The 23,945-nt window shown below is 37.9% G+C and overlaps 2 protein-coding genes across 2 annotated transcripts in view; both read left to right on the plus strand.

Annotated features, from left to right (window-relative positions):
* The first annotated feature begins 3,232 nt into the window (after nt 1–3,232).
* LOC128650529 (leucine-rich repeat and immunoglobulin-like domain containing-NOGO receptor-interacting protein 4) overlaps nt 3,233–23,945 on the plus strand; it is a 32,132-nt gene continuing 11,419 nt past the window's right edge. Inside the window, exon 1 of the mRNA XM_053704426.1 lies at nt 3,233–3,296. The gene's annotated coding sequence lies outside the window, so the exon portion shown is untranslated. The remainder of the gene's footprint in view (nt 3,297–23,945) is intronic.
* The window catches only part of CREB3L4 (cAMP responsive element binding protein 3 like 4), a 99,984-nt gene continuing 79,285 nt past the window's right edge, over nt 3,247–23,945 (plus strand). The window contains exon 1 of the mRNA XM_053704428.1: nt 3,247–3,562. The gene's annotated coding sequence lies outside the window, so the exon portion shown is untranslated. The remainder of the gene's footprint in view (nt 3,563–23,945) is intronic.

Here is a 23,945-nt window from a genome sequence, read left to right on the forward strand (position 1 = left end):
ACTCATCTGGTCCACAATTTGCCTCTTTAATTGAATATTTTATATATTTTACCTATGTTAACAGCTATGCTGGATCTTTTTGTGCTCTAAAAGTAAATGATAATAATAATAATAATAATAATAATAATAATAATAATAAAAAAGGTATTAATAGAGTACTTCAGCACCTGTCTTCAAACAAAAGGGTATGCTAATATGGCAGGTAGGCTAGTGAACCATATGTGCCTGTATTCCCTCTGTCAGCCACATACCATATCACACCTCTTATATGTCAATATTTTGGTCCTGCAGTTCCTCTAGAAGCCCCATATCACACCTCGGATCAAGTCCAAATGGCCCTGCAGCTTCTCTGTCAACCCTACACTCACATCAGACCTAGATCAGACCCAAATGGATCTGCAGCTTTTGTAGAAGCCCCATACCAACATCACACTTCCTATTAGAGCCAAATGGATTTGTCGTCCCTCTGTCAGTACTATTTGCACATCAGATCAGACTACTGGTCCTGGCAATGCGGGATTTATATGAGGTATAATTAGAACAGATTGGTCTTTTGTAGGGAGCAGGATGGCATGGCTTGCAGGCAAAGTTGACTTAAATCTGATGGGAAAATGTATTAAGACTTGGGGCCAAGGGCAGTGTTTCTCAATTCCAGTCATCAGGGCACACTAACAGACCAGAGTTTCAGGATATCTAAACAAGAGCACAGGTTACATAATCAGCTGATCTGTAAACATGGTTATTAACGTGCTCTTACACAATATAATCCTTACAATCTGGCCTGTTAATGTCCTGAGGAATGGAATTGAGAAACACTGCTCTAGATGATCTAAGATGTCAGACAATACTTTTTATGGAGTGACTTCATTTGGGGAGAAAGGTGGATTATATTTTGGGGAAAGAAGATAATATTCTTGAAAACCCAAATAATACTAATCTAGGGGTTTTATCTAAATCAACAGACAAGTTGTATTTGGGGTAAACTAGCAGATCAGATGTGAACATAAGTTGAACTGAGGGGATAGGAATGTCCATTTGATGGAGATAAGAATGGGCATGTTTAAGGTAGATAAGTGGTACTGAACTCACTGGATACATGGATCAGATTTAGTAAGACAGGAATGAGAAAACAGATGGGTCTTAGCTTGAGGAAACATATGGATTTCAAATGCACTAAATGCATTAAATTGAACAAAATGTCTTTTTAACGTATTTCATATACAGGATGCATATACATTACAAAAAAAATCAATATTTTAATATGTCTGTCATAAACAAAAAGTAGTTACTGATCCATAGGTTTATGCTAATGTAACATTTTAAGTAGCTAGGTCTGATGAAGGGGATGCAGCCACCCAAAAGGCTACATTTATATTCCTTTAGGGATTAATACATTGTTGTTTTGTTTTTTTAAGATTAGAGACATTCACCAAGACTTGTTTCTTCAGCCATAAAATATAGGATAAATGTGCACTCGAACCATACACATTCCATCAGTACTGCAAAAACTAGATGCTCCCCATTGAAGAAAAGATCTGCTACCCCAAAGACCAGATCTGTCACTCAGATATTAAATTAACTCCCCTAAAGATCAGATAACATTTAAGGTCATATCTACCTCTTAAAACTTCTCCAAATCAGTCAGTACCAAACATCCACCAGATTAGACATGTCAGCAAGAACAGTGATCTCTGAAGAAATGTTATTTTGTCAGCTGTCTGTTAATGTGTGTTAAATTACTCCCAGTGAGCTAATGTGTCTTATATGCAGCATCCCATTACCATACAGACCCATCACACTGGAGTAACAGAAAAGTCAAACAAATGACACACACTGCTATGAAAACCTACCCCTGCATAGTAAACCTAATAGTGCAGTCTGTAATGTATACAAAGATTTATAAACACTTAAAAGAGTAAGTGAAATAATATAATAACGTGATTTAGGGTTATACAAAACCAAATTTTGAGCTGGTTTACAAATAAGTATTTTTTTCAACTCATGAGCTTATTTAGAAGACACATACCTATACAAAAGCTGAGAAAATGTTCTACCTCGTCCCAATGCGCAGTAATTGGGATATCCCAGCTGACAAAATGAAATTCTGCATATCTACCCTGTGCAGAGAGCGGTTGTATCTTCAGAAACACAAACCTCTCAGGTATCTCCTTGTGTGCGGAGCCCTGAAATGTAAAACCAGGACCTGAATTTGACTCCCTCCTCTGCTACTGTCTTTCTAGGGATGAATCTGCTTTCCAGGCTGAGATAGAGATAAAAGGAAATTTGGTTTGCTCCCCAGCAAAAAATTAGAAAATCCCAAGAGCCACCCAACTATACCTTACTGCAGTGTTTTTCAACCAGTGTGCAGTGGCACACTAGTGTGCCGTGAGAGTTCCTCAGGTGTGCCGTGGCAGACTGACAACAGTGCGGTGGTGTCCCTCTTTCAAATTTTGAAATATTGGTAGGTATGTGACAGGCTCATCAGGCATCATTTACAACCATGACATTGACAATTATTCACAGACAATCATTATGATTGTTTGTGAATGAATGTCAATATGTAATGTATAGTTTGTAGGAGGCATGGCATGACAGCACAGTACAGTGTGTGTGTGTATATATATATATATATATATATATATATATACATATATATATATATATATATATATATATATATATATATATATATATATATATATATATACACACTGTATATATATCCTGTATTAGGCTACAATGTGTGATTTTGTAAAATTTGGGGATGGTGGTGTTCCACAGGATTTTTTAATGTAAAAAAGTGTGCCACGGCAAAAAAAAGGTTGCAAATCACTGCCTTACTGAATACCACCTCAAAATTTAGCTTGATCTTCTCCCCATATGCAAAATCACTTCCGCAACCCCCAGAAATGTTCTCTATTCAGATGATATTTCCCCCCACACACAAGTCCAAACATTAAAATACCATGTTAAGCATGTGTCCCTGAGCAAAGAGGCATGAGACAGCCCATGTAGAATTACATATGGCAATTGTAAGGTTAGCTTTTGTATTTGTGGATGTGTTGATGTGAATATGACACAGCACATTTATTAACATTTCTATCCTAGATATATAACTGTCAATCATATTTGTGGGTGTTATGCACACACACACACACTCCCTATTTCACACTCTCTCTCTTAGAACCACACAAGTTGACCTCTCTTGCCAACTGAAGGGCAAATACAGATATACACGTGCACACAGCAGACTTCTGGCTGGCTGAACCTTGTTCACATTTCAAGCAAACAAGCAGGTAACACTATACCCTCATTTCATATTTTTTCTTTGGAGGTGGCTCAAGCGTTCTGCAAGACAGCTGCTACCAGCAGCTTGGGAACCAACAAAATTAGCAAATTAAATATTCAACAGGAGGTGCACTAAGATTTCACTCACTCGCCAACCCGAAACTCAGATAGCAAAACAAGATGTGGGGACTTTCTCTGCCAGACAGATGGAATAACATAACAAAAAAGACTTGAAGACCATCATATTTCTAGAACGGAGAGGAGAAAAAGAAGGGTATGATGAAAACTATTGCACCATTTAACCTCTTGCCTGTCTGAGAGGTCTCAATGTACAGGGGATTTCAGGGATGCACTCACTACAAAGTCTACAACACTTACAAACATATATAAAGTTAGCAGTTGTTTTCAATAATGGATTTTAATATGTATTACTTTCTTCCTACTAAAAAACAAGGTCTCATTAGTCATACATCACAGGAAGGATTTCTTTAAATAGCTAATAGATTTCTTTACTAATATGCTGGATTTATAATTTATGGGTACAGTGTCCCGTAAGAACAATAAAATGGTATTGCACAGCACACCAAGCAAAGAAAGATTATTACCTCTCACACCACAAGCAAAAAAAGACTTCATTAAAAACACTATAATACTATACTATCTGAATACATGTTCTATTCCAGGTAAATAACATTCCATACATTTATATCTTTAAAAAAAACACATAGAAGTATATGGACCATTTAAGTATAAATATTCAACGGGAATAGACAGTTACTTTATATTTTCTGTATTAAATGCACCAGAAGTTGCTTATATTGTATTACATATTATTAAAATAAAAGCCATTATGAGCATTATATTAAAGCCTTTGTTAGTACTTTAAAACATAAATTATAGAAAAACCAAGTTAAAAAAATCATACTGAGTATTTAACTATGAAGCTTTGTATAAACTTTTTTTTTCTCATTTCAGCCCTAGTTTTATGTGACGCTTAGCAAGGAGCTTTAACACACTAATGTTTCCAGATGCCCTGTCTGAGAATGACAACATTTTCAATCCATATTAATTTGTCGCACTCATCATTTTGACTTCCTTTTTTTTTTTTACATATTAATATATTTGAAAAAAACTTAAATAAATTAAAGGCAGTGCACTATAAATTTTTTGTTCCCTGCTTTAGACATGCTCTAATTGGTTAGAGCATGTAATTTTAGCACTAGCAACCCTGCAATGGTTAAGGTACCACTAGGGAGACACAGAGAACTGCTGGTCACATGCATATTCAGCTACTAAGGCAATCAGCAGAGCCAGTGGCCCAGGTGGGTCATGCAACTACCTCTGCTGGTTGCCTTTCCAACTTTATCCATTTGGGAGCAGCAGCGCTCGTGACTCCCAAGTGATAATTTAACTATGTTTGTAACACGTTTGTGGGAGTTATACACATAGTATTGCAGGGTTGCTAGTGCGAAAATTGCATGCTTTAACAAAATAAATGTCCCTTTAATGTATTCCTAATAATCTATTTTACCTGCTGGAGTGTATTAAATTATTTAACTCAGCGCCTTTACCTTTATTGTGTCATTTGCAATAGTCATTTTTGCTCACTGAACCCACCACATATACTAAAAAAAAGAATACTGCAGTATTTTCTATAGAAAGAGCTATGTACAAAAATATTAGCACTCAATCACCCACTGGGGGTGAGAGAGAGAGAGGTTTATTGTATCTGAAAAGGCTGGTTTTGCTCATTAAAGCCCCTCACCCATAGTTAAAGGGACAGTTAACTCAAAAAATGTCTCCCCTTTAATTTTTTCCCAATGATCCACTTTACCTGCTGGAGTGTATTAAATTGTTTACAAGTATTTCCATTATCCTTATATTGGCATTTGAAATAGTTTATTTAGCCTGTGGTATCCCCACCCATCCTGAAAGTTTTTGGCCACGAGGCCAAGCTGTGTTAACAAAGCCAGTAGAAGAAATTACATTTCCAGTGGGCTATAGAAGAGATAAGGTAATAAAATGTTAATTTTCCATTGTTCTCTCCAAGTATTGGTGATTGGTTTATGGACAGATATAAGATAAAGAAGCAGATATATTTACACAATGTGATAATGTAATGAGATCTTATTATACCTACAATCTCAACCCATTTTATTAGGTTGTGGCTTCAAAACACAAAATCAGTTAAATCATATACACAAATAAGCCTTAAAGGGCCAGTCAAGTCAAAATGAAACTTTCTTGATTCAGATAAGACATGCCATTTTAAGTAACTTTCCAATTTACTTTTGTCACTAAATTTGCTTTGTTCTATTGGTATTCTTTGTTGAAAGCTAAACCTAGGTAGGTTTATAAACGGATTTCTAAGCTATTAAAGGTTGGCTCTTATCTCAGTGCATTTTGACAGTTTTTCACAGTTAGACAGTGCTAGTTCATGTGTAACATATAAATAACATTGTGCTCACTCCTGTGGAGTTATTTATGAGTCAGCACTGATTGGCTAAACTGCATGTCTGTCAAAAGAACTGAGATAAGGGGGCAGTCTGCAGAGGCTTAGATGCAAGGTTATCACAGAGGTAAAAAGTACATTCATATAAAAGTGTTGGTTATGTAAAACTGGGGAATGGGTAACAAAGAGATTATCAAATTTTTTAAATACTAAAATTGTACAAGTAGACTGTTCCTTTAAAAAAGCAAATCTAATTTTTTTATACTCTGCAGCTGGTAAAAAAAGTAATTGGAAACACATTAAGGGAAAAACAATGTTATAGTATTCTGTCCCTTTAACATTTCAGTACCTAGCAATTGTTTTTTCTGTTTAGCGAGAGTGAGATAAAATGAGCAGGTAAGCTTTTCCTGTAGGCACATCCCATTTAAGGCAAGATTACAAGTGGAGCGATAACAGTAATGCGCTCATATTACAAGTTGAAAATTAACGCAATCGCTTGAGCACAGTTGAAGTTAATGCGCGTTGGGTTTGTGCAACCTCAGAGCAAGCTCTGGTTAACTGTTTCACAAAACAAAAAAGTGAAACAAAATACATCAAAAATAAATTACAAAGTACAGTTACACATCTAATAACATCATCTAATAAAAATTATTGTAAAAAAAAATATTGCACAAAAAAGGGCTTTATAGACATATATAGAAGTGCGCTGGAGCATGCGATATTCAGATTTAATAAAGTGTGATAGTGGGTATTTACTGTAAATATTTCATATTCCAATGTTCTGCACATCTCTTTCTCTATATATATATATATATTAGGGCTGCAACTAACGATTATTTTCATAATCGAATAATCGGCCGATTATTTTTCCGATTAATCCACTAATCGGATAAAAAGAGAATCAATAATAGTTTTCTATGTTTTAAATAACATCCACATACTGAGTGTTACAAATATAAACTTCAGACTAAAACTTTACATTAACACAACTGTTTCTTCAATGTTTAAGCAGCAGAGCACAGTTTTATAATTAAACAAAAAAAACAAAACCACAAACTGTTAGAGTTAGACTATCACTGTTAAAAACATTCTGTTATTCACTCTTTCAGAAACTTTGCATTGAAATGCTAAAATCTTAACATGTCCACAAGCTTCTGGCTAAGGCTGGTTCTCTGTTTGCAGCTATATCCTGCAGCAGAGAAAAGGCTGTTGAGGTGTATAAGTAGGGTTTTGCTAATGTCACCAAAGTGGGATATTTATCTTTGTTAGCTCTTCACCAATGCTAAGGCCTAGATTTGGAGTTTGGCGGTAGCCGTGAAAACCACCGTTAGAGGCTCCTAACACTGGTTTTAGGCTACCGCCGGTATTTGGAGTCAGTCAGGAAAGGGTCTAACGCTCACTTTTCAGCCTCGACTTTTCCATACCGCAGATCCCCTTACGTCAATTGCGTATCCTATCTTTTCAATGGGATCTTTCTAACTCCGGTATTTAGAGTCGTGGCTGAAGTGAGCATTAGAATTCTAACGACAAAACTTCAGCCGCAGAAAAAAATCAGTAGTTAAGAGCTTTCTGGGCTAACGCCGGTTTATAAAGCTCTTAACTACTGTGCTCTAAAGTACACTAACACCCATAAACTACCTATGTACCCCTAAACCGAGGTCCCCCCACATCGCCGCCACTCGATTAAATTTTTTTAACCCCTAATCTGCCGACCGCCACCTACGTTATACTTATGTACCCCTAATCTGCTGCCCCTAACACCGCCGACCCCTATATTATATTTATTAACCCCTAACCTGCCCCCCACAACGTCGCCACCAGCTACCTACAATAATTAAGCCCTAATCTGCTGACCGCAAAGAGCCGCCACCTACATTATAGCTATGTACCCCTAATCTGCTGCCCCTAACACCGCCGACCCCTATATTATATTTATTAACCCCTAATCTGCCCCCCTCAATGTCGCCTCCACCTGCCTACACTTATTAACCCCTAATCTGCCGAGCGGACCGCACCGCTACTATAATAAAGTTATTAACCCCTAATCCGCCTCACTCCCGCCTCAAAAACCCTATAATAAATAGTATAAACCCCTAATCTGCCCTCCCTAACATCGCCGACACCTAACTTCAATTATTAACCCCTAATCTGCCGACCTAATCTCGCCGCTACTGTAATAAATGGATTAACCCCTAAAGCTAAGTCTAACCCTAACACTAACACCCCCCTAAGTTAAATATAATTTAAATCTAACGAAATAAATTAACTCTTATTAAATAAATTATTCCTATTTAAAGCTAAATACTTACCTGTAAAATAAACCCTAATATAGCTACAACATAAATTATAATTATATTATAGCTATTTTAGGATTTATATTTATTTTACAGGTAACTTTGTATTTATTTTAACCAGGTACAATAGCTATTAAATAGTTAAGAACTATTTAATAGCTAAAATAGTTAAAATAATTACAAAATTACCTGTAAAATAAATCCTAACCTAAGTTACAATTAAACCTAACACTACACTATCAATAAATAAATTAAATAAAATACCTATAATTATCTACAATTAAACCTAACACTACACTATCAATAAATTAATTAAATACAATTCCTACAAATAAATACAATGAAATAAACTAACTAAAGTACAAAAAATAAAAAAGAGCTAAGTTACAAAAAATAAAAAAATATTTACAAACATTAGAAAAATATTACAACAATTTTAAACTAATTACACCTACTCTAAGCCCCCTAATAAAATAACAAAGCCCCCCAAAATAAAAAAAATGCCCTACCCTATTCTAAATTACAAAAGTTCAAAGCTCTTTTACCTTACCAGCCCTGAACAGGGCCCTTTGCGGGGCATGCCCCAAGAAATTCAGCTCTTTTGCCTGTAAAAAAAAACATACAATACCCCCCCCAACATTACAACCCACCACCCACATACCCCTAATCTAACCCAAACCCCCCTTAAATAAACCTAACACTAAGCCCCTGAAGATCTTCCTACCTTGTCTTCACCTCACCGGGTATCACACCGATCCGTCCTGGCTCCGATATCTTCATCCAACCCAAGAGGGGGCTAGACATCCATCATCCGACGGCTGAAGAAGTCCAGAAGAGGGTCCAAAGTCTTCATCCTATCCGGGAAGAAGAGTAGATCCGGACCGGCAACCATCTTCTTCCAAGCGGCATCTTCTATCTTCATCCGATGAGGACCGGCTCCATCTTGAAGACCTCCATCGCGGATCCATCCTTCTTCTCCGACAACTTCCCGACGAATGACGGTTCCTTTAAGGGACGTCATCCAAGATGGCATCCCTCGAATTCCGATTGGCTGATAGGATTCTATCAGCCAATCGGAATTAAGGTAGGAAAATTCTGATTGGCTGATGGAATCAGCCAATCAGAATCAAGTTCAATCCGATTGGCTGATTCAATCAGCCAATCAGATTGAGCTCGCATTCTATTGGCTGATCGGAACAGCCAATAGAATGCGATTAATTAATTATGAGATTCGTTGACATCTATTTTCATAATTGATTATTATCGATTATGACGATTAGTTGTTGCAGCTCTTATATATATATATATGTATATATCTATACCTAGATATAATCATGTTTTTACATGATTATGTATAAGTATAGATATATATTTAATCAAAATACCATCATATATATATATCACAGTCCATTTAACAGGATCACAATCCAACCGGACATCTGCCTGGGTGCAAAAATACCAATAATAAACCTCAAAGATGATGCACTCTCAGGTCTTTGTGAAACAAAGGTTCAGTTTAATGAAACGTTTTCGGGGACAGCCTCCCCTTCATCAGCATTGCTGAGAGTGCATCATCTTTGAGGTTTATATATATATATATATATATAAACATTTATTTATGAATAAATAGAACATATTCTTCTATGTGAAAAACATTGGAATGTGAAATATTCATATTTTCATGTTGGGTTTGCTCACTTGAGAATATGCGATCGGGATTGCGTGTGAGTAAGGTATTTTTTTGTCCACTTTTTTTTCTCCATTGACTTCAATGGTGGAATAGGTTATTGTGCATGATATTGTAAGTTTGGCTATTTACGCTCGTCGGGTTAGTGCGTAAGCAAAAACTGTTTACTTTTAACTTGTAATACGAGTGCAATCCGACGAGCTTAAAAAGCTTACTTCTAGCACAATTAACGCCCGAGCGGGAACGTTAAATAATGCTCCACTTGTAATCTGGCCCTTAATTGGGCATGTCCTTTAACACAATGGGTTATGGTTAGCAAATACACGGCTAGATTATGAGTTTTGCGGTATGAATGATAAAGCAGCGTTAAGGCTCTTTTTCACTACCGCTGGTATTACGAGTCTTGCAGGTTTTGGGGCAACGCACACTTTCTTGGCCGTAACGCAACGTAACTACCGCAGCTTATAAAAAGTCCTTTTTCAATGGGACTTCCACATCGCTGGTATCACGAGTCTGCCTGGGAGGCCAAAAAGTGAGTAGTACAACCTATACCGTCAAGATTCATACCGTAAACTGAAAGTCAGAAGTTATGAGTTTTACTCTACAAAGTGCTAAAAAGTACACTAACACCCATAAACTACCTATTAACCCCTAAATCGAGGCTCTCCCGCATCTCAAACACTAAAATAAAATTATTGACCCCTAATCTGCTGCTCCGGACATTGCCACCGCTATAATAAGCATATTAACCCCTAAACCACTGCACTCCCACATCGTAAACACTAGTTAAATATTATTAACCCCTAATCTGCTGTCCCTAACATCACCGCAACCTACATTATACTTATTAACCCCTAACCTGCCACCCCCAATGTCGCTGCCACCTACATTAAAGTTATTAACCCCTAATCTGCCGCCCCGACACCTCCGACACCTACAATACATTTATTAACCCCTAATCTGCCGTCCCTAACGTCTCCGCCACCTACCTACATTTATTAACCCCTAATCTTCCGCCCCAACGTCGCCGCCACTATACTAGTTATTAACCCATAAGTCTAACCCTAACCGTAACACCCACTAACTTTAATGTAATTAAAATAAATCTAAATAAAACCTACTATTAATAACTAAATACTTCCTATTTAAAATACTTACCTGTAAAATAAAACCTAAGCTAGCTACAATATAACTAATAGTTACATTGTTTCTATCTTAGGTTTTATTTTTATTTCACAGCTAAGTTTGTATTTATTTTAACTAGGTAGAATAGTTACTAAATAGTTATTAACTATTTACTAACTACCTAGCTATAATAAATACAAATTTACCTGTAAAATAAAACCTAACCTGTCTTACACTAGCACCTAACATTACACTACAATTAAATCAATTACATTAATTAAATATAATTAACTAAATTACAAAAAAACACTAAATTACACAAAATACAAAAAGAAATGATCAGATATTTAAACTAATTACACCTAATCTAATAGCCCTAAAAAAATAAAAAAGCCCCCCGCCCCAAAAAAAGCCTACACTAAACTACCAATAGCCCTTAAAAGGGCCTTTTGCGGGCTATTGCCCCAAAGTAATCTGCTCTTTTACCTGTAAAAAAAAATACAAACAACCCCCCAACAGTAAAACCCACCACTCACACAACCAACCCCCCAAATAAAATCCTAACTAAAACACCTAAACTCCCCATTGCCCTGAAAAGGGCATTTGGATGGACATTGCCCTTAAAAGGGCATTTAGTTCTTTTTCCACCCAAACCCTAATCTAAAAATAAAACCCATCCAATAAAACCTTAAAAACGCCTTACACTAACCCCCGAAGATCCACTTACAGTTTTGAAGACCCGAGATCCATCCTCAACGAAGAAGGCAGAAGTCCTCAACAAAGTGGCAGAAGTCTTCATCCAACCGGGCAGAAGTCTTCATCCAACCGGGCAGAAGTCTTTATCCAGATGGCATCTTCTATCTTCATCCAATCCGGCGCGGAGCGGGTCCATCTTCAAGACATCTGGCGCGGAGCATCCTCTTCAATCGACGTCTTCTTGAACAATGAATTCTCCTTTAAATGACCTCATCGAAGATGGCGACCCTTGAATTCCGATTGGCTGATAGAATTCTATCAGCCAATCGGAATTAAAGGTGAAAAAATCCTATTGGCTGATGCAGACAGCCAATAGGATTGAGCTTCAATCCTATTGGCTGATCCAATCAGCCAATAGGATTGAGCTCGCATTCTATTGGCTGATTGAAACAGCCAATAGAATGCGAGCTCAATTCAATTGGCTGGTCATTGAGGACTTCGGCCCGGCTTGGTTGAAGACTTCTCCCGGTAAGTCGATCTTCAGGGGGTTAGTGTTAGGTTTTTATTAAGGGTGTATTGGGTGGGTTTTATTTTTAGATTAGGGACTTTGGGCTGCAATAGAGCTAACTGCCCTTTTAAGGGCAATGCCCATCCAAATGCCCTTTTCAGGGCAATAGGGAGCTTAGGTCTTTTTAGATAGTATTTTATTTGGGGTGTTGGTTGTGTGGGTGGTGGGTTTTACTGTTGGGGGGGTTGTTTGTATTTTTTTTTTTTTCAGGTAAAAGAGCTGATTACTTTGGGGCAATGCCCCGCAAAAGTATTTTATTTGGGGTGTTGGTTGTGTGGGTGGTGGGTTTTACTGTTGGGGGGGTTGTTTGTATTTTTTTTTTTTCAGGTAAAAGAGCTGATTACTTTGGGGCAATGCCCCGCAAAAGTATTTTATTTGGGGTGTTGGTTGTGTGGGTGGTGGGTTTTACTGTTGGGGGGGTTGTTTGTATTTTTTTTTTTTCAGGTAAAAGAGCTGATTACTTTGGGGCAATGCCCCGCAAAAGGCCCAATAGAGCTAACTGCCCTTTTAAGGGCAATGCCCATCCAAATGCCCTTTTCAGGGCAATAGGGAGCTTAGGTCTTTTTAGATAGTATTTTATTTGGGGTGTTGGTTGTGTGGGTGGTGGGTTTTACTGTTGGGGGGGTTGTTTGTATTTTTTTTTTTTCAGGTAAAAGAGCTGATTACTTTGGGGCAATGCCCCGCAAAAGGCCCTTTTAAGGGCAATTGGTAGTTTAGTTTAGGCTAGGATTTTTTTTTATTTTGTGGGGGCTTTTTTTATTTTAATAGGGCTATTAGATTAGGTGTAATTAGTTTAAATATCTGTAATTTGTTTATTATTTTCTGTAATTTAGTGTTTGTTTTTTTGTACTTTAGCTAATTTAATTTAATTTAGGTAATTGTATTTAATTTAGTTCATTTAATTATAGTGTAGTGTTAGGTGTTATTGTAACTTAGGTTAGGTTTTATTTTACAGGTAAATTTGTATTTATTTTAGCTAGGTAGTTATTAAATAGTTAATAACTATTTAATAACCATTCTACATAGTTAAAATAAATACAAACTTCCCTGTAAAATAAAATTAAACCCTAAGCTAGATACAATGTAACTATTAGTTATATTGTAGCTAGCTTAGGATTTATTTTATAGGTAAGTATTTAGTTTTAAATAGGAATAATTTAGTTAATGATAGGATTTTTTTTTAGATTTATTTTAATTATATTTAAGTTAGGGGGTGTTAGGGTTAGGGTTAGACTAAGGTTTAGGGGTTAATAACTTTAATATAGTGGTGTTGAAGTTGGGGGCGGCAGATTAGGGGTTAATAAATGTAGGTAGGTTGCAGCGACATTGGGGGCAGCAGATTAGGGGTTAATAAATAGTATGTAGGTGTTGGAGATGTTGGGGGCAGCAGATTAGGGTTAATACATATAATGTAGGTGGCGGCGGTGTCCAGAGCGGCAGATTAGGGGTTAATAATTATAATGTAGGTGTTGGCGATGTCAGGGCGGCATATTAGGGGTTAATAAGTGTAAGATTAGGGGTGTTTAGACTTGGGGTTCATGTTAGGGTGTTAGGTGTAGACATAACTTTTATTTCCCCATAGGAATCAATGGGGCTGCGTTAAGGAGTTTTACGCTGCTTTTTTGGAGGTGTTAGACTTTTTTTTCAGCCGGCTCTCACCATTGATTCCTATGGGGAAATCGTGCACGAGCACGTACGACCAGCTCATCGCTGACTTAAGCAGCGCTGGTATTGGCGTGCGGTAATAAGCAAAATTTTGCTCACGCTCTCTTCTTGTCTTTTAACGACGGGTTTCTGAAAACTCGTAACACCAGCGCTGCATATAAGTGAGCAGTGAGACAAAACTGCTTGTTAGTACCGCATAGCCTCTAACGCAAAACTTGTAATCTAGGCAGGGCCGTATTGGCCAGCTGGGATACCGGGAAAAATCCCGGTGGGCCGCTGTCCGGCAGCTCAGCTGGGCTGGGCTGAGGGCTCAGGCTGGCTGCTGCTGTATATGATGCATTGCGAAAGCCTTATTATAGTATTATTATTTCTTGTGTGCGCCTTGCGATAATGTTAATAATCTTAACTAAATTGTTTGTTTTACAGTCACTGACCACTGTCTGTGACTGGCCTGCACTGTGCACTGTCTGTCTATAATCCCTTCTGCCTCTGATTCCGGACCGCAAGTTAACCTTTCACTCACAGTCTCAGGCTCAGTCTGTCTGTCACAGATGGCTGTCGCTGGATGTGGGAGGCAACGGGCCGGACCATGGTGGAATCAATGAATATGCGTGCCGGGTGGGCCTGCGGCTTACGTGACGTCACTGAGGTGAGTTGACGTCTGACTCTCTATCTCTCTTCCATTAAACTTCTTGTGACATGATAGCCGAGCCATTGAGTATGTGCAGGCCACGTGAGGTGAGGGTCACATGTGGGACGGAAGAAAGACAACGGTCACACTCACAGGCTGGCCAGTGGCAATTTGGCAGCAACACAGAGGCAGGCAGTGGCACAGTCAGTTCAAGACAGTGTCTGAAGTGATCATCAAGCGAACTCTGAATCGATCACGACCATCATGTATGTAATTTTTTAATTATTAGGAATACAGCTTCATTACTGAGAGTTCCACAACACTAATAAAGTAATACATCTCAGTATTAGGACTATTGCATTTGCATCCCTACTACTGTAGAACACAGCCAGTTAACTTAACACTAATGCTGAGGGACGCCTTAGTTCTAATGTAGGGGATACAGCAGCTGTAATGCTGGGGATCAGGTGGTTATAGAAAATCTTATTTCCAGGGGTACAATAGCTAAAAAATCTGGTGTGAAATATTAATACTAAGTAAGGAGACAAAAGAGTGCACAATGTTATTGTTATACGTGTATTATGGTACATTAAGGTTGACAGAAAATTATGCATTTAAAACAGTATAGCACAAGTGAGCCTTACAGTGTGAGGTAAGGGAGGGTGTCTTTACATTCCCGGGGAGATTGGGCCAGAGGGGGGCGAGTCTGAGCCGGAGGGGGTGGGGCTAAGATAAAGGGGAGGGGCTGACTCCGAGGGGGGTGGGGCTGGGCTGGTCTATACAAATTTCCAGGGCCGATCTGATTTCCCAGTCTGGGCCTTAATCTAGGCCTTTGTTTTTTCTGTTACTTTAATATTTTCTTTTATGTGCAGAGCCACTCCCCCCTTTTTTTTCCTACTCTAATTTTTTTTTTTTATGCAACCAGGTATGACTGTTTCCCAGTCTTGAGAGTCATTGTACCTTGTTGCTGTTATAGCTACCAAATCCAACTTATCTTGAATCATTATTGCAGTACGTTCATGTAATTTATTTACTAAACTGCAAGCATTTGTGCACATTGCATGAATAACATTTCTAGAATTCTAGATTGTAAGTTCCCACTGGAATAGGACCCTCAATTCCCCCTGTATCTGTCTGTAAAATGTTGTCTTATATTGTATTGTTTCTCCGTTGTACTTTTATCTTTGTACCCATGGGCAGTGCTGCGGAATCTGTTGGCGCTTTATAAATAACGATTAGTAAAAATAATAGAATTCTCAAATCCTTTTGCATGGTCAATACATCCTCTGCTTACATTATTCAAAGTCTTACTCGTAAACATAGTGTTTTTATCATTAAATAAACTAGAATATAAACTTTGGTTAACTATTTTGTCATGCTATGGGGGACAGGTGGGTATGTTAACATTGTCCCCCTTCTCTAGTTTAAATTGCCACTAATAAAGTGTCTTTACTCAGATCTCCTGTCCCTTTAAAAGCCAAATACAAACCATCCCTCTTATACAATCTGCTATCATGCCAAGCAGGGCTCTGATGGCTAACAAAACCATATCCTCTCTCCCTGCACCACTTCCCTAACTAAGAGTTATATTCTGTTATACGCTGCATTCTTCCTACTTCCTGTCCATACACAGGTAAAACAGCAGAGAAAGACACAGATGCGGCCACATGATTTGTACTTAGGTGAATAATAACATCTAACTCCCTGTCTTTTCTAGCTGCCTTAATTCTTGAATGACAATTGAAATCTCTGTGAGCAGTAGCACCTAGAAGACATCTAACCTCTCACAAATTACCTTAATCATCACCTATTTGTACATTTCTTAAAATGGAGTAACCTATTGACAATGTTCCACTGTGAAGGATACCAGCATCATAAAACACCCCTAAAACCTTTCAAAGCAAACAACAACAAAAAAATAATAAATCTCCCTACATAAAACAGACCCATCTAACATATGCAAAATGCAAAACTTGAAAACATTGAAAGAGCATTAAAAGTGAAAACAAGACAACCTTATCAGCTTTGAAAAAGCAAAACATTACGCAAGATGATACTTCAGGGGGTCAATACTAGTCTTTATACGTTTAGCATGCTGGACCTTAGTGTAGGTGAAAAATACCCACTATGCCTCTAGAATATACCAGAATTCCCAAGGCCAGCCCCTACAGACATCTGTTGTTATATCCAGCAAGACTACCATAACAAGCATGTTTTTTGAAGTGTTGTGGTTGTAAGACCTGTTTTTTCATATTGCTAGTGGTTCATGTTGATGTGTGACATATCATGTATTAGGCGCCTCACACAACTATATATATTAATGGAAGGAACCTTCTTTAACAAAACTGTGTAAAATATAGACAAAGGGATGCTCACATTTCAATCAAGATCCAATGAGGCTCCAGGTTTCTATCTATCTATCTATTGGGTACTTATAGAGCGCAAACTAATCACCCGTGAGGGTCTCAAGGCGCTAAGGGAAAGCGGATAGGAGGAGGGGGGAGGGGAGGAGGGGATGGGCCTTCAGTCAAAGATCCAGGTTTTGAGGTCCTTTCTCAACTTTGTAATGGAGGTGGATTGTCTGAGGTGCAGCGGGAGGGTGTCCCATGTCTTTGCTGCCATGTGGGAGAAGGATCTTCCGCCCGCTGTGGATTTGCTGATGCGGATGATGACTGCGAGTGCTTGGTCGGCCGATTGGAGTTGTCTGGCGGGGGTGTAGAAATTTATGCGGTGGTTGATGTATTCGGGTCCGATGTTGTGTAGGGCCTTGAACGCGTGGGTAAGGAGCTTGAAGGTGATTCTCTTGTTGATGGGGATCCAGTGAAGGTTCCTTAGGTGTTCGGTGATGTGGCATTGGAGAGGGATGTCGAGGATGAGTCTGGCTGAGGTGTTCTGGATATGTTGGAGTCGAGTCCGTAGTCCAACCGGCTGCTGACGAGGGCATGGGTGACTGTTTTCTTGGTTTCGGCAGGGATCCACTTGAAGATTTTTCATAGCAGGTGGAGAATGTGGAAACATGTTGAGGTGATGGCATTGATTTGTCGGTCCATGGAGAGTGAGGAGTCCAGGATGAAGCCTAGATATTGTGCGTGGTCGGTTGGGGTTGGAGGGTGACCGAGTGCTGTGGATATAGGCCCCAAAAGTGTTTCTAAAACTAGATTTATTTCCTCTTGTAATAAAGGTTGTTACCCATGTTTAGGGTGCTCATGCTGCAGTAATATGTCAAAAGGCTCTGTATTTTATAATCCCCATACAGGCAAGAAATATAGTATTAAGGGTTATTACACCTGCCTTAGTACTTTTATAATTTATATGGTTAAATGCCCTTGTGGGATGGTTTATGTAGGAGAATCGACCCGTAGCGCCAGAGACCGTATAATTGAACACAAAAGTAATATACGTACTAAAAATTTAAAACACCACTTGCTTACCACTTTGTAACTGCTGGCCATTCAATTAGCCAACTAAAATTTCAAATAATCGATAAGATTTTGCTGCCACGTAGGGGAGGAGATAGGGAGCAATTGCTTAAGAAGAAAGAATCCTTTTGGATATATGAATTGGGGTCACTCAGTCCTAAGGGAATGAATAAAGAATGGGATCTATCTATCTTTTTGTAGTTCTGTATATCAGCCATTTGCTAGTTATGTATTCCCTTTTTGAAGACAAAAATAAGGTTTTTGATAATTATATAGATTGAAAATGTCTCTCTTTATACATGTATATATTAATTTGTTGTTAAATGAGATATATCTATTTGAATTGTTATGCTTCTATCTGTGTATTACACTTTTTACATTTGATGTATTGATAGGGTTAATCTCTCTCTATCGCCACCTAGTGGTGTTTAGGTATATAAAGGTGTGTGAATTGTTTGTTTGGCATGGCATGAATAAGGGATAACATCCCGAAACGTAGCCTATTTTCTGTCTTATTTAATAAATATTAGATGTTTGCTGTCACCTTCTTGACTGATTCTTTGCGAGTGCTGTGGGCCACCAGGAGTCGTACCATGTGGATTTATTGGGTCCGAGGAGGAGGACTTCGGTTTTGTCTGTGTTTAGTTTGAGCCAGTTGTCATTCATCCAGGCGGTGACTGCTGTCAGGACTTCGTGGACATTCTTTTTGGAGGTGGTGGGATCTCGGGTGAGTGAGATAATTAACTGGGTGCCGTCGGCGTAGGAGACGATGTTGAGGTTATGGGTCGGAAGATGGCGGCGAGAGGGGCCATGTAGATGTTGAAGAGGGTGCAGCTCAGCGAAGAGCCTTGCAGTACACCGCAGTTGACTGGTGTGGGTTTGGAGGAGAAGAGCAGGAGTCTAACTTTCTGGGTCCTGCCCGTGAGGAAGGAGGTGATCCATTCCAGGTCTTTGCTGCAGATTCCGGCATTGTGTAGGCGGGTGCGGAGGGTGTTGTGATCGACAGCGCCGAAAGCTACTGAGAGGTCTAGGAGGATGAGGTTTCTCCTTGGTCGAGCATGGTGCGGATGTCATCTGTGGCGGCGAGGAGGGCGGTCTCGGTGCTGTGGTTGCTTCTGAAAGCAGATTGGGAGTGGTCCAGGGTGTGGTTGGCCTCAAAGTTGCAAGTTGGCCGGTAAAGGGAGTAGAGAGATGGCGCAGTAGTTATTCGGGTCCGTGGGGTCTGCCGAGGGCTTCTTCAGCAGGGATTTCAGTTCCACGTGCTTCCAGACATCAGGGAAGTTGCTGGTTTCGATGGAGCAGTTGATGGTGTTCAGGGGCAATGGTGTAGCTTGCTTTGTTGAATATGTGATGGGGGCATGGGTCCGAGGGTGCTCCAGAGTGGATGGATTTCATGATTCTGAGGGTGTCCTCTGTGGTGAGGGAGCTCCAGATAGTCCGTGTGTGGTGTGGGGGGGGGCGAATTTGGGAGGGGTGTCGTTGGGTGTAGGAGAGTGGGTGGTGGAGTTATGAGGTGTGAAATAGATGCCGAGGTTCTTGCGGTGGAAGTGTACAGCAAGGGTATTGCAGAGGTCCTGGGAGGATGGGATGCTGGTAGTGTAGCTGTTGGGTTTAGAGAATTCCTTGATGACTGAGAACAACTCCTTGCTGTTGTGTGCGTTAAAGTTGATTCTGTCTTGGATGGCTGTTTTTTTGGCGGTTTTTATGAGGTGGTGGTGTGTGGTGATTGCTTCCTTAAAGGCAGCTTTTTGCAGAGGTTTTTTAAGGAGTGGAGCCTTAAACTACTTATATCTATTTTGTGTAATGCAGGGGGAGAACTATCATTGGTGCAGCGGCATCAGGGCCCAAGTGCTGGGGGGCCCATAGCAACCAGCCTTTACATTGCAGAATGTGTACAACCTGATGGAGCCTTTTATTAGTGCAGGTTGCAGGTCTATCTGTATATTAATATTTCTATCCTCAGTTGAGTAGGTCCAATACTGGTGCAATACAAATCTTAAATGCTAAAAGTTGCTATGTATAATAATAATATTAGAATATATGTTGATGATCCTTTATTTTTGTTTGCATGTAGTACTTCTTATTCTAGATTACAAGAGTCACCTATAAGGTGCTAGATGTCCTTCGATGTCCTTTGCTTTACATACAGAATATATGGACCTTTGTGGCACCACCAGTGGACTTAATTACATCTCTCTAGTTTAGTGTTATAGAAGAGCTTCCCACTAAATTGTGATGCCAAAACTAATTGTTAAAATATCCCAAGTTCTACATACAATGGCCATTAAAATAAATAAAATCATTTAAAAAAAAACGTATTTTTTAACTTTTTTCAATCCATTAGAACAGCTGACATTTGAATGAATAAAACCACCCAGATTATATACACAAAATAACAGAAAATTGTGGTTAAACTATGGGAAACAGGCATTTTAGAAGCTTTCAAATGAATTTTTTTGCAGAGGTTTTTCACAAGCCTTTACCTAAGCAAAATATATGAGACCAGAGTGAAACAGGAAATCTAACTGAGGGCCAGATTACAAGTGATGCACTGAAAGTAAAATGTTTGCGCATGAGGAACACCCAATGCGTGCTAACTTCAGGACTTTGAATATCACGACCAAGTTAACTTCTTCTCTCCATCTCTCCATAATCTTCAATGGAGCACGCTTTAAAATAAAAAATATACACATCTCTCACGTGCTAACCCGACCTTGGGTTAGATTACAAGTGGCACGCTAACATTTGCGCGCATATTACAAGTTGAATGTAAATGAAACAGCACAAGCACAAACTAAATTTGAGTTCATCAGGTTAGCGCAACTGAAGTCCTCACATAAAGGGTCAGGGCTAAATAAAAAGTTTCACCAAAGACAGCATAAACACATTCAAATTAACAGTGGCACTCATATTTACTCTATGTAATAAAAAATATTCAGGTAACTATTAATAAAAAAAACGTTTTAAGGGTTAAAAGGTATATGGTATATGACAAGGTATTTGAAAGGAAAGGGCTATAATGTATATATACATATACATGTCTAAATATATGTATGTATATGAATGTATAAATATTTACATATTTATAAATGTGTACACGTGTATTTATGTTTAAATGTGTATACATGTACATAAATACAAATAGACACAAATAGACACATATAAACACATATATACACATATATACACATATACACATATATACATACTGTATGTATATATACTTTGGAGCCCTTTCTATTCAAATACCTGAAAACATAAAAAAGCATTTTTAATAAATTTTAATATTTAATGTTTACTTTATATGTGCTATAAATATTTTACATTCCAGTGTTCTTCACATCAGGGAAAAAGTTGCACCAAACACAACATACTGTAAATACATTAAAATTAACAGTTACACTCATATATACGCTATATGATAAAAAATATTCATATAAATATTAATTTAAAAAGTTATAAGGGTTAAAAGGTATATGACAAATTATTTGAATGGAAAGGGCTATAATGTATGAATCTGTATATACCTATATATATTTTTATAGGTATATATATAGGTATAGATATATATTTTTAAACAGTTATATATATATATATATATATATATATTTTTATATATATATATATATATATATATATATATATAAAAATAATTAAAGCATTTTATTCTATGTTAAGAACATTAGATTCGTTCTAGAAGAAATAATTTAAGAATTTCAAGACTTAAATAAGTTTATAAATGAAACCCTGCCCCTCCTCTTAGAAATACCTAATAGCAGGCCCAAAATAATGGTCGAAATAATTCATAGAATAGGGCCCGAAAAAACTAGGGCAGATGGCACAGTGCTGATAAGACCTATTATTGTCAAACTATCACATTTTCAGGACAAGGTAGAAATTTTGACTCATTACAGGAAGAAAAAAAATCAGTCCTTTTTAAGGATAAGAAAGTACTAATATTCCAGGATTATTTGCTAGAAACCTCTAACCGTAGAAAAGAAATGCCCCCTATTGTTCTCGTCTTATTGAGAAAGGTTTTAATGCTTTTTTGTTATACCCAGCAAAAATCAAAGTGTTAAAAGCAGGAGTATGGCACTTTCTGAATAATAAGTCAGAGGCTATGCATTTTCTAGACGAAAAATGCCTTAAGGTACTGCTAAGATGGTTGCGCATTATTTGTTAAAGGCCAGACTAATGTTTAAGAGTAACATTGAATCTATTGAAATTCTTTCTGTCATGGCTGAGTTAGAGATCCTGGAGAAAACAAGTCTGTTAAATCATAACGATAATTAACTTTGTGTCATGGAATGTTCGTGGTGTCACTTCTCCCATTAAACGCAAATCTATATTAAATCATTTAAAGATGTTTAAAGCTCAAATTGCTTTTATCCAGGAAACCTATCTACAAGCTAATGAAATTCCCAAACTTAAGTCCGGATGGGTTGGGGAGGTAGTGGCAACCTCAGGTGCCAAAGGTGTAGCAATATTATTTCATAAAAATCTAGAGTACAAAATTATGCATGCAGACATTGATGAAGATGGTAGATATATTATAGCTCTGGTTATATTATCAGGACAGAAATTTACACTTTGTAACATACATGGCGCAAATAATGGAGATAAAGGGTGGACCAGATAAAAAGGTCTTGTGCGTCTTTTAGCTTTCCAAAGTTTCTTTTTAACAATATGAATTTTAATAACTGGTTAAATGAAAAATGGAAAGAATATATTCTCTACAATAAGGATTCAGTACGGAATCCTGAGATCCTTTGGGAAGCTTCAAAAGCAGTTTTAAGGAGAGAAGTGAAAGTATATCTGTGCAAACTTAAAAAAAAATGAACATATTACCCAACTTACCAACCAATTGGCCAATGCTTATAATACTTACTTAAGAGAACTGTCGAATGAGAAATGGAGTCCATACCTTCAGGCTAAAAAGGAGAGGGAGATATTCTTACAGCAGAATGCTGCTGTTGAAATCCTTAGAATAAATTTTAAATTGTATAGGCATGGAGGCAAAATGGGTAAAAGCTTATCCGGCCTGGTAAAGCAAATTAATGGTCCTAAAACTATACTGGCGATAAAAGGGAACAAGAAAAGATTAACACAAACTAGTGATATCAGCTCGGAATTTTTAAATTATTATAAGCAGATCTTTTCCCCCTCAGAAATCAACGAGGATAATAAGAGGAAATTTTGGGAAACTTGTGAATTACCACATCTGTCATCCACAGATCTTCTAGATCTAAATAGACCAATAGCGCAGGAAGAAATTGTGAAGGCTATTAAACATCTAGCTTGTAATAAGGCCCCTGGGCCGGACGCATTACCGAACGAGTATTATAAAATTTTGCAGACTAACATAGTGCAAAGCCTTGCTGACTTATCTAATTACTATTATGTGGAAGGGTCAAAATTCTCTCGAGAATTTACAAAATTCATTATTACCTTAATACCCCAAAAAAGGTAAAGACCCCGAAGCTTTAGATGCATACCGTCCCATTTCATTGCTTAACTCAGATTACAAAATATTAACTTTAATAGTTGCGGCAAAACTTCAGTAGTTGTTATCAAAGTTAATTCACCCGGATCAAACAGGATTTATGAAGGGTAGATGCTCATTTACCAATTTAAGGAAGTTGCTCTTAACGGTAGATTATTTTAGTGTACAGAAGAATGATACTAGGTGCACAGATAAGGATAAGGCAATTGTACCCATTGATGCTGAAAAAGCCTTCGATGCAATTGACTGGCAACATCTCTTTAGTGTTCTAGAACGATTTGGATTGAAGTGTTATTTTCTGAAATGTATTGCTCTGCTGTACGACAAACCCTTTTCGGCCCTGTCTGTTAATGGGCTTATATCAGATCACTTTCAATTAAATAAAGGTACTAGACAAGGGTGCCCGTTATCACCTTTGCTGTTTAATTTGAGTATTGAGCCGCTGGCAGTGGTATTGAGAAATAGTATCTCAGGTATTAAAGTTGGTTCTAGAGTTGACTCCAGAGAACTTAAAATATCCTTGTACGCCGACGATCTCTTGGTATTTATTACTAATACCAGAGAAAACTTTACGAAACTTATGAAGATTTTTGAAGTTTTAGTACCTTCTCTGGATA

The sequence above is a fragment of the Bombina bombina genome, chromosome 1 (genome assembly GCF_027579735.1).
Source record: "Bombina bombina isolate aBomBom1 chromosome 1, aBomBom1.pri, whole genome shotgun sequence".
In the NCBI taxonomy this organism is placed as follows: domain Eukaryota; kingdom Metazoa; phylum Chordata; class Amphibia; order Anura; family Bombinatoridae; genus Bombina; species Bombina bombina.